Consider the following 13,104-nt stretch of genomic DNA (forward strand, 5'->3'; position numbering starts at 1 on the left):
AGAACAGAAGTTCCCACGCCAATTTCGCGCTCATTGCTCTTTTTTTGCTCTTTTTTTACAATGTTGCTGGTCTTGCGGCTTTGCAGTCTGCAAGCAAAAAGCGCAAAGTGTATGAAGTCTGGGTGAGCGCTTTCCACATTTGATGCCTACGGCACCTTCCCATTTCTACACACTTCAATACCTGCACAGTTGGTAGCGCTTTCCATCCCAGCTACCATTCTGGATATTCACCTCTCACAGGCCATTCTTGCCCGAGTCTGTCCTATCAGACAGGGGCATTAACCTGTATCCACACCACCTGGACAATTTCTCTCTGTCAGAGACTTGTGCTATTTATTTTATATATTTTTGTGTAATTATTCATGCAAATTTATGCTCATTTCATATGTGGTTTTCAACATAAAGTGGCTGCTGGGCCTGATCCTAACTCATACAGTATAGCGCTTCCCTGTTTGTTTGTTTATTGCAAGCAAAAAGCAGTTTGTAGTACTGAGTGTGAGATAAATTACTGTATTTATCAGTGTTGATCAAAGAGAGTTGATCAGAAGGATTCCCCTTATATACAGTACGTAGAATTAATAAAATTGTATGCTCGAATAAACTTGGCCGCAGCAGTAACATGGATTTCCATCAAGACAACTTTTTCAAGTAAAGACTATGTGATGGAAGCAATATCCCTGTTTTTTACAATGATGTCCTATCAAGATTTTTTGGAAGTTATAACTCAATGTATTTTCAGTACATTTCATTGGCATACTGTGCTATCCCTATCCTTTTGGCTGATGAACTCTGGATTATATAAATCCACATATGCCAATTTAAGAAAATACAAATTAACATTATGTACCTATATACAGTTTTGTTATGACATTTTTCTGTACCATCATTTATTTTGGTTAGCTGACAATTACTATTCTTGCTTGCATTTATAGTCACCACAAATACTGTTTGTTATTATAACAATATATAAATCTGTGGTGTATACTATAATTAAGGGGGTTTCTTAGACCACAGCTGCTCAGCAATTACATTGTCTTGTGGTTACCATGATAATCATATACTCCCAATTTGGCATATTTTAACATTTATGCAATAATTGCTCTGTTGGTCTATGATGTTCCCCTAGTCAATGGCCATTCTGTTTATGTTTGTATGGTCTCCTTGACAACCCTACGCAATGATTTACACTGCGTGATGACGTCATCGGCGTCACCCTTCGATCTTAAAATGTATACCTCAGTGTATGTTACATCATGGTGATAGATTCATTTGAAGGACCAGTAGGGCCATTTATTTGACAGCAGTGCAGCTCTGGCTGCCCCCTTCTATATGGGTTGGTGCCCGTTTTGTAATACACTCCCATGGTTACTATGGTAACCTTACGCAATGACGCGCCATGCGCGATGACGTCATATGCGTCATATTCCGTTTTTTACACGGAAGTATCTGATGTGTGCCACATAACTCCCCTAGACCAATGAGAACAATAGTTATGTTACCACAGTAATCAGGACGCTGTGACATACTGCTGCGGCAGCTTTTATTCTAACAAATCACCGGTTTGTCCCTGGCTTGTTCCTGGAATGCGACGCTGTTCACCTGGCGCATGCCGCGTTCATCTTGCGTTCCCAGCCACGGGTCATGCCCGGCTGATGCGTTTATTGATAATGGTTTGGATTTTAATAGGCTGCAATGCTTCGTGTGTCCGCCAGATGGCAGATATTCATGAATTGTAATGTGCCGAATCAGTAATGTGTCGGCTTGCAGGTGTTTCGTTTAAAAAAGATACTGTACCACAGTGTGCCATTGTAACTTGGCCTTGGCCTTGAGACTGAAGGAAGAGGTTGCAAAAATGTATCAATTTAGGCTTCTCATATTAAAGAAAGACAAAGACCAGTTTCAGTTACAGTATTCTCCAGAGACCCACCCGCCATGAGTGTTCAAGTGCAGCCCGCTTTCCAAAAACCCGACAGAAGTTACGCGTATTTGATATGGGCCGCGATTAATGCAACAGATGATAAGATGGCAACAGTTGCTCAAATTTATCAGTATTTTATTGAAAACAAAAACTTTTACAAATTTTCGCCAACTCCTCATATGTGGAAGCGTGCAGTAAGGAAAAGGTTATGTAGCGATCCCTGTTTTCACCGTATTGAGCCCCAATTTGTTGGAGGGTATTGGTGTGTGTCACCGGATTTTTCCTGTATCTATGATCATGGAGGCGGCAAAAGGCGAAGGGTCATGTTAAAACCAACTAAGAAGCGACAGTCGCTGCCAAGCAATGCACCAGCACCAGCACCAGCACCGGCTTCCAATGACAGTCCCACCGTCAGTGACAACCCTGAGCCTGAGTCGGATTTCGCGTGCAGTTTTGATGAAGCTTGCATGTACCTAAGCGATTTCCAGCCTCACCTGCTGACTACAGGTGGACTAGTCCCGCTGCAAACTATCGACGTGGATGATGAAGAAAGCTGGACTGGCAGTGGACCGGCGCCGGCGCCAGCTGAATGGGAAATTCTATGGTGAGTAATGTATTGTTGCCGTATTATTTTGGTGGGACTGGCTGGGTACTTCTTTAGGGGGCTGACCATTACTGTACTGTACTGTACATTAAAACTTTTCTTTTTGTTTTTCCTCAGAAAAGAAAACGGCTAATGGGGGGATTTCGATGGATAATATTGTACTGTATGCTGATGTTTTCCGGCCGTTCAGTATACTGTGTAATAAACCCGAATAAATAAAACTATGCATTTATTTTTCATGTTCAGTATCGTTTCATTATGTGTCTTCTACAGTATACTGTACAGTGGTATACAGTGCCTAACATCTATGGGCAAAAAGAATTTTATTTCTAGGTGCCCTAGAACAGAAGTTCCCACGCCATTTGGCCGTGAACTTGACCGAGGCCCTAAGTAGTTCCCATGCCAATTGCGCGAATATAATTTCAAATAACCCGTTCTGTGGGTCTAAGCGGGTTGAAATTCGCCTGGTCCTCATGCAGAAGGACCCTTGCCATAGTGGCAAAATATCAGCCTTGCACAACCCCCAGAACCGGAGATACCAAAAGACAGTTTAAAAGCACATTACCAAAGTGGCTTTTTTTCTGCCATGCAAGTCAATGGCAGAAACCTAAATTTTAACATTACTCTGACTCCATTCTCTTGCCACGAGAGGGTCGCAATTTGCCATGCAATCCTGCCGCAACTAGGACTACATGGTGACCGAATCTGAGCCCTCTAGGTTGAACAGAACCGGAGTCGTGGGTTCCAGGTTTCTGCTCATTCTGACTTAGCCGTTTCAAAGCTTTCTCCGCCATTACGCTCAATGGTAGGACCCTCCTCGCCGGCGTGACCCTTTCTCGCCGCCATTACTGCTCGGACCCTGTTGGGGTCAAGTGACGGGGTTCCTAACATCTGGGGGCAAAATGAATTTTATTTCTAGGTACCCTAGAACAGAAGTTCCCACGCCAATTGACCTAGTTCCCACGCCAATTGCGCGCTCATTGCTCTTTTTTTACAATGTTGCCATCTTGCGACTTTGCGGTCAGGCAGTAAAAAAACAGTGCAGCAAGCCTCTACATTTGTTACACTGTCAAAGGAGCAAATGGAAACAATGTGAGACAATTCAACATGTTCTTTTATTGGTGGAGTCAGTACAAAAACATTTATTTACAAATACTGTACAATGTTGAAACATTTAAAGTGCACAGCAATTCTAACCATCAACACACAATAATACATACTGTACTGCAGCCTTTATTAAATTCTTCTGGCAGATTGAAATCGGAGAAACATTTACAAAACATTTGTAAAACATGGAGATACATGAAAAATGGACGTTTATACTGTATGAATATTAATTTATAATACAGTATATATGCAGTATATATATATACTGTATATAAAATCTACTGTTTGTTTTTGGTGCATGGGGCACAGGGAGTTAAAGTGACTTGCTTTTTATGTACTGTATTTGGGGGTTGTCTTTGGGGGTTTATTCATCAAATTATTATGATGAACTGTCTTTTGAAATTACAGTGCTGTTAACTATTTCAGCCACACACCTCCAGAGTTTTGAATCCCTCCCTAGCCAAGCGTGAATCGGTTGAGTCACCCTATCCTACCAACCCCCTCTCTCCACTGGGTCGTTAATCTTCTGCATATTGCCATTGTGTTCTTAATCCGCCCACAGCCGAGCTACAAAGACTCAGTACGCCTGCGTCTAATCACACCATCCCCCTCCCCAACCCTTAGAGGCCTGTTTTGTTAACGGTAACGCTTTGGAAAATCCCCTCTCGAATTTGAAATGTAAATCTGATGTGCACAGCACTGTGAGAATTGAGAGTAAACTGATACTGTACTGCTGCGGCAGAGTTTATTCGAGCATTTGCCCGTTCTCTGCCGCAGCAGTAGCCTGGCGCGCGCCCGAGAGTGACGGGCGCGCGCCGAAGCAGCGGAAGAGCGCCCTCCGATCGGGGCGCTCTCCCTACCGCTGCCGGGTCCGCCGGGTCCCCCGGAACCCCCTGCCGCTGTCCCGCGATCGCGGGACACCAGGGCTCCCTCGGGGAGCCCCTGGACGCGCGTGCAGGGGGCGCACGCTCCCGAAGACGCGTGACCGCGCGTCTATGACGCGCGGCACGCCGAGGGGCGGCCACTAGCAAGCCGGGAGATTTCCCGGCTTGCGGTACCGACCACACTCGAATAAAGTGTGTCGGTACTGTATTTCATCAGGGTGTGAAAACATTTGTCAGTCAGTATGGTTTACAGTCACATGTTTTAAATACACTACAGTACATTCTTTAAAATCTTTAAAATAAAAATATATAAATATAAATATAATTTAAAATAATCCGTTCTGTGGGTCTGAGCGGGTTGAAATTTGCCTGGTCCTCATGCGGAAGGGCCCTTGCCATAGTGGCAAAATATCAGCCTTGCACGACCCCCGGAACTGGAGATACCAAAAGACAGTTTAAAAGCACATTACCAAAGTGGCTTTTTTTCTGCCATGCAAGTCAATGGCAGAAACCTGAAATTTAACATTACCCTGACTCCGTTCTGTTGCCACGAGAGGGTCGCAATTTGCCATGCAATCCTGCCGCAACTAGGACTTCATGGTGACCGAATCTGAGCCCTCTAGGTTGAACAGAACCGGAGTTGTGGGTTCCAGGTTTCTGCTCATTCTGACCTAGCCGTTTCAAAGCTTTCTCCGCCATTATGCTCAATGGTAGGACCCTCCTCGCCGGCGTGACCCTTTCTCACCACCATTACTGCTCGAACCCTGTTGGGGTCAAGTGAGGGGGTTCCTAACATCTAGGGGCAAAATGAATTTTATCTCTAGGTGCCCTGGAACAGAAGTTCCCACGCCAATTGACCTAGTTCCCACGCCAATTGCGCGATCATTGCTCTTTTTTTACAATGTTGCCGAGCTTGCGGCTTTGCGGTCAGGCAGTAAAAAAACACTTCTTGACAAAGTGCTTTGCACGAAACGCGTTGAAGGGCTGCGTCCCTCTATTTTATGCCTTGCCAATAAAGAAAGTTTTCGCCAGACCTGCTCTCGTTTGGATGCTGTGCGCTACACATCTACATCTCTGGGATTTACTATATACAGCAGCACGCATTGGAAGGGAGACTCTGGAGGTGAACAAGACAGTGAGTACTCATAAGGGGCTATCCCAATGAGGTGAAGGAGGGTGTCCTAGGACAACTTCCCCAACCTTCAGGGCTTCTGGTGCCCCCCCCATTATTATGGACTGAGTATATAACTAAATGATACCTTAATACCCAGTGTTCTCCCTCCCTTCAGAAGCACACACACAGCACTTTGAGCACCATTGCTCTATTCTAAACCCTGTGTATCTACTTAATGGTAGCTCGTGCCTAATGGATGTGTTTAACCCATGAAATACTTTACTGAGAAGGAGGAATTTATTGAACTGTATGCAAAGAGCAGGTCTGTGCGGTTTTTTCGTTTTTTATGACCGTTTTACACAATTAGACTGTGCAAGGCGTAATGGATGACATTGATGATCTGAATGAGAGCTCTTTACCGTCAGTCTATACATTCAGCTGTGGAGATGATTCCTTTAGGAAAAAGAAGGCCCTTCGTGTGTTTGACAACGTAGTAGACACTGACTCTAATGACATCTCTGATTTAAGAATATATTTTCAGAAATTGGAAAAATTGCTAATCTATAAAACACGGATCTGGTGGGATATTGTTGCCACTGAGAACTACCTCAAAATGAAGAGAATCCCCAGGGGCTTGAGGGTTAAAAAGGCCCCAACCTTTGGTTTCCCAGATAAGGCATTTGAGGAAACGTGGATTGAAACACTAAACACCTGTTCATTCAGCTTAATGGATCAAATACTGCAACACAAAATAAAGGAGAAAGCAACACTAGATAATCAGATTAAGGAATTACAGGACAAACTACGTAAATTCAAGGACATTGAGGGGTTTTCTAATTTTGATAGAATTTTAGCCAAAACAACAGAGGAGGCTGAGAGGGAAATAAGGATAAGGAAACAGAATAAATACAACCGTGATCGTATTGATTACGAAAAAAATCAAATTTATAACTGGCAAAGAATTGTGCCTGTTTTTGATCGTTTTTCACAGGAGCCAACAAAGAATATGTCGCGGAGATCAACCCCGAGTAAATCAATCCTGAAACCAAGCAATTTTGACTACCAAAGTGGTGATTCTGAATTATCTGATGTAGAAACAATCCCACACTCCGTCTCTTTCATGGACATGGAAAGTAGAACCAGTGGATCACAACGTATTAATACCAATCAACCCAGGGATGAGAGACGCCCATCTGGAGGTAACACTTCCCGGGAGGACCCAACTCCATCCACATCAGTGGAAACTTACCACACTGACCAACAGTCAAAAAACTACTTGATGTTCAGGAGAGACCAAAAAGGACAAGGACGGGGGGGAAGAGAAGCAGGGGGGAAAAGGGCAAACAAAAGGAAAAAGAACTATTAAGTGATGTTAATAATGTAATTAATATTTCAGGGATGGAGCTGTCGCCTGCAGAGATCTCCTTACTGAATAAAGGGTTAAAATACGCGCCAACAATGGACATTGACCTCTTTGGTGTGGCGGTGGATGTCCATAAGTTCGTGCGCAAGATGACTTTGAAAAAATTCTTACATCAACCAAACGGTGAGGGGTCTCTGACTGCGACAGATACAGGTGAAGTATTACAGGATGATTATTGTCAAACATTGCCCACTGCCACTCCCCTCCCTTCCCTAGCCCTTAACTCCCTGGATTCCTTTCAGGATCAATGTACAATTAGAGATATGGAAGACCTTTTAGCACAGGGAGAGAATGTGGAGGACACACAATCATACACACTTGGGGATTGGAGATCCAGACTTAAAGAGAAATCAGTTTTTTATCCCACCTTTATTAAAGGTCCATATCTCACCATGTTTGAGAATCTAGTGATCAGGGACCTCAGAATATTAGCCCAAGGGTTCTCATTTCCCCACCGGAGATATGACAACCTAAACAAAGAGGAGCGTGCAGCCATTAAATCTTTACAGGAGAACGAAATGTTACTAATTAAAAATGCAGACAAGGGGGGGGCAGTGGTGGTGCAGAGTAGGACAGACTATTTCAGGGAAGCCTTTCGCCAACTTGGGGATGTGTCATCCTACTCTGTACTACCACGGGACCCTACAGATCTTTTTTTAAGGGAACCACTAGAGCTAGTAGATTTAGGAACAGCAACACATGTATTGAATAAAGATGAATCAAATTTCATAATAAATCTTCAACCTGTCATACCGATATATCACCATCTCCCAAAGATCCATAAGACGTTGGTCGACCCTCCTGGTCGGCCGATTGTCTCTAGTATTGGATCTTTGGGAGATGGTTTGTCTCGATATGTCAATTCCTATCTGCAGCCTTTTGTTAGGACCTTGCCGTCCCACATTCTGGACTCAGGGGACTTACTTACCAAAATACAAGAGATTTCTTGGAATAAGGAATACTTATGGGTGACTATGGATGTGGTCTCCCTCTACTCGATAATACAACACGATCTGGGCCTGACGGCTGTCCGACACTTTATAGAATGTCCTGGTAGCTCTTTACCAATGACAACATTTATTATGGAATCTATTCTTTTTCTTCTCACACACAATTATTTTCTTTTTGAGCACAAGTTTTATTTACAACTTCGGGGGACGGCAATGGGGACAAGTTTTGCCCCCTCCTATGCCAATCTGTTTATGGGGTGGTGGGAGAATACTTTCATTTATAACAGCACTAATTTGTTCAGACACAATATTATTTTTTATAAACGTTTTATAGACAACTTAATCTTTATTTGGCACGGGAGCACTGAAACACTACTAGAATTCTTTAACTATATTAATGGTAACACTTTGGATATTCATTTCACGATAAATTATCACTCACAACACATCAGCTACCTTGACATTCTATTCTATATTGATATGGACCATAAAATACAATCAGATGTATACACAAAAACAAATTCAAGGAATTCATTTCTTAGAGCGGACAGCTGTCACCCCAGATCAGTGGTAAAAGGAATACCCGAAAGGTCAGTACCTCAGACTGCGGAGGAATTGCTCTACAATGAGTGATTTCAAGGCCCAGTCTGAGGTGCTGACCAACAAATTTATAGAAAGAGGGTATGATCGGGAGACCCTCCAATCCACTGTACAAGAGGTAATGAAGATTGATAGAGAAACTACTCTGCCCCCGGGGTCCAGAGTGAGGAATGAGCAAAAGGGGAAGAATACTACTCACCAAAATGACAAGGTGTGCCCCCTATTTATATCTCAATATAATAGATCAAGTGGTCAGGTTCGAGAGATCATAAACAAACATTGGGAACTACTACGAATGGATCCCATTCTAAGTGAGTATACGAATTCAGGCCCGAAGTGTGTATACAGGAGAGCTAAGACATTGGCCGCATTTATTTCACCTAGTGTGATATCCACCAAAGTGGGTGAGCCTGACCGGTTCTTGACCAAAGGCTCTTATAGATGCAATAGCTGTAACATGTGTCAGTTCATGAGGCCCTCGCAGCATTTCTTTTCCCACAGTCCACATAAAAAATATAACATCAGTAACTATATCAATTGTAATACAAACTTTGTAGTTTACCTAATTAGTTGTGGCTGTGGGAAGAGATATGTTGGGAGAACTAAGAGGGCTCTAAAAATAAGAATGCAAGAGCACTGTAGATTGATCCGCAAAGGGGATCTGGAGCATCCAGTATCCAAGCATTTTACGCAATGCAGTAAGGGCAGCATAAAGAACTTTTCGTTCATAGGTTTAGAGAAAATCAAAAGACAAGAGAGAGGGGGTGATATTCTTAACACTCTGAATTGTAGAGAGTCCTTCTGGATCTTTACGCTCAGAACAAGGTTCCCAGAAGGAATTAACGTGGAATGGACTATAAACCACTTCTTAAAATAATTGCGAACTTTATGACAGAAGTAGTCCTTATCCATGTTTTTAAAAATTGTTATTACGCTTCCTAATGAATAAATGTGTATTACATAATGACAGCATTCCTTGGGAACTGACCTGATCTCTCAATACACTGTGTGGGCATGATATGAAAAATTCATTTACATAAATGGTATACAGATAATAACTCAATACTCTAATGACTCACTATATGGCTGGTTGGGACAAGAACTGTATGAATAACAAATCCAAAATTTTGAAATAATCGTTCAAAACCGGGCACAATATACAACAACAGGTTGTTCCCTATTGTTGCTTCCTTGTAGCACAATGGCTCACACTAATGCCTTTAGTGCCCAATTACCAAAATGTATGTGTTTTTGTTTTTTCTATTGGGTTCTCCACAGTAGAAATAAATTAATATTCAAGTATTGCTTTATTTAGACATAATGATCACAAGTCATCAGGAGGGAGCACAATTGTTTTTACATGAGTATAGCAGTATACTTGTATTTTAAGGATGTATCTGGTTTAGTTTAGTTAAGTTTTTAGATAATAAATTGTATATTTTTGAATTGTTTTGATGTATGGTAACATTGAGGGCCAAACTAAACCCAATTTGTGTGGACATAGACCGTTTTCTTTTTCTTTTTAGGTATATTTGCCTTAACTTGTTATTGCCTTTCTTGGGGGAGCGATGCATATGAGTCTGCTTCTTCTACTCTTTGACAGCTCAGGTGAACCGATCCGTCAATTGATAAGGCACTTTAGAACATCCATATGCGCATGCGCGCGGCGGAGGTTCTGGTGTACTCAATTGCCGCATCCAGGGCTGGTCTCCTGAGCAGCGTTGTGTTTACCAGCTGGTGCACGTCGCAATGACAGTGAGAGGGGTGGTATGCGGTGGTTGTTGCTATTACGGGGCTCGATCGCGGCGCGCATGCGCGGGGAATGTCATTCTCATTGGATAGTGGCGGTTTGATGACGTCATCACATATCGCGAGATTTGACCGGTCTGTTGTATTTAAGTGGCTGTATATCGTGTAAAGGCACTTCTTGACAAAGTGCTTTGCACGAAACGCGTTGAAGGGCTGCGTCCCTCTATTTTATGCCTTGCCAATAAAGAAAGTTTTCGCAAGACCTGCTCTCGTTTGGATGCTGTGCGCTACACATCTACATCTCTAGTAAAAAAAACATTGCAGCAAGCCTCTACATTTGTTACACTGTCAAAGGAGCAAATGGAAACAATGTGAGGCAATTCAACATGTTCTTTAATTGGTGGAGTCAGTACAAAAACATTTATTTACAAATACTGCACAATGTTGAAACATTTAATGTGCACAGCAATTCTAACCAACAACACACAATAATACATACTGCAGCCTTTATTAAATTCTTCTGGCAGATTGAAATCGGAGAAACATTTACAAAACATTTGTAAAACATGGAGATACATTAAAAATGGACGTTTATACTGTATGAATATAAATTTATAATACAGTATATATGCAGTATATATATATACTGTATATAAAATCTACTGTTTGTTTTTGGTGCATGGGGCACAGGGAGTTAAAGTGACTTGCTTTTTATGTACTGTATTTGGGGGTTGTCTTTGGGGGTTTATTTATCAAATTATTATGATGAACTGTCTTTTGAAATTACAGTGCTGTTAACTATTTCAGCCACACACCTCCAGAGTTTTTAATCCCTCCCTAGCCAAGCGTCAATTGGCTGAGTCACCCTATCCTACCAACCCCCTCTCTCCACTGGGTCGTTAATCTTCTGCATATTGCCATTGTATTCTTAATCCGCCCATAGCCGAGCTACAAAGACTCAGTACGCCTGCGTCTAATCACACCATCCCCCCCCCAACCCTTAGAGGCCTGTTTTGTTAACGGTAACGCTTTGGAAAATCCCCTCTCGAATTTGAAATGTAAATCTGATGTGCACAGCACTGTGAGAATTGTGAGTAAACTGATACTGTATTTCATTAGGGTGTGAAAACATTTGTCAGTCAGTATGGTTTACAGTCACATGTTTTAAATACAATACAGTACATTCTTTAATATCTTTAAAATAAAAATATATAAATATATAAATATAATTTAAAATAATCCGTTCTGTGGGTCTGAGCAGGTTGAAATTCGCCTGGTCCTCATGCGGAAGGACCCTTGCCATAGTGGCGAAATATCAGCCTTGCACGACCCCCGGAACCGGAGATACCAAAAGACAGTTTAAAAGCACATTACCAAAGTGGCTTTTTTTCTGCCATGCAAGTCAATGGCAGAAATCTGAACTTTAACATTACCCTGACTCCGTTCTGTTGCCACGAGAGGGTCGCAATTTGCCATGCAATCCTGCCACAACTAGGACTACATGGTGACCGAATCTGAGCCCTCTAGGTTGAACAGAACCGGAGTTGTGGGTTCCAGGTTTCTGCTCATTCTGACTTAGCCGTTTCAAAGCTTTCTCCGCCATTACGCTCAATGGTAGGAACCTCCTCGCCGGCGTGACCCTTTCTCACCGCCATTACTGCTCGAAACCTGTTGGAGTCAAGTGAGGGGGTTCCTAACATCTAAGGGCAAAATGAATTTTATCTCGAGGTGCCCTGGATCAGAAGTTCCCACGCCAATTGACCTAGTTCCCACACCAATTGCGCGCTCATTGCTCTTTTTTCCCAATGTTGCCGAGCTTGCGGCTTTGCGGTCAGGCAGTAAAAAAACAGTGCAGCAAGCCTCTACATTTGTTACACTGTCAAAGGAGCAAATTGAAACAATGTGAGGCAATTCAACATGTTCTTTTATTGGTGGAGTCAGTACAAAAACATTTATTTACAAATACTGTACAATGTTGAAACATTTAAAGTGCACAGCAATTCTAACCATCAACACACAATAATACATACTGCAGCCTTTATTAAATTCTTCTGGCAGATTGAAATCGGAGAAACATTTACAAAACATTTGTAAAACATGGAGATACATGAAAAATGGACGTTTATACTGTATGAATATAAATTTATAATACAGTATAAATGCAGTATATATATATACTGTATATAAAATCTACTGTTTGTTTTTGGTGCATGGGGCACAGGGAGTTAAAGTGACTTGCTTTTTATGTACTGTATTTGGGGGTTGTCTTTGGGGGTTTATTCATCAAATTATTATGATGAACTGCCTTTTGAAATTACAGTGCTGTTAACTATTTCAGCCACACACCTCCAGAGTTTTTAATCCCTCCCTAGCCAAGCATCAATCGGCTGAGTCACCCTATCCTACCAACCCCCTCTGTCCACTGGGTTGTTAATCTTCTGCATATTGCCATTGTGTTCTTAATCCGCCCATACCCGAGCTACAAAGACTCAGAACGCCTGCGTCTAATCACACCATCCCCCTCCCCCAACCCTTAGAGGCCTGTTTTGTTAACGGTAACGCTTTGGAAAATCCCCTCTCAAATTTGAAATGTAAATCTGATGTGCACAGCACTGTGAGTATTGAGAGTAAACTGATACTGTATTTCATCAGGGTGTGAAAACATTTGTCTGTCAGTATGGTTTACAGTCACATGTTTTAAATACAATACAGTACATTCTTTAATATCTTTAAAATAAAAATATATAAATATATA

Source organism: Ascaphus truei, unplaced genomic scaffold (genome assembly GCF_040206685.1).
Source record: "Ascaphus truei isolate aAscTru1 unplaced genomic scaffold, aAscTru1.hap1 HAP1_SCAFFOLD_378, whole genome shotgun sequence".
NCBI lineage: Eukaryota > Metazoa > Chordata > Amphibia > Anura > Ascaphidae > Ascaphus > Ascaphus truei.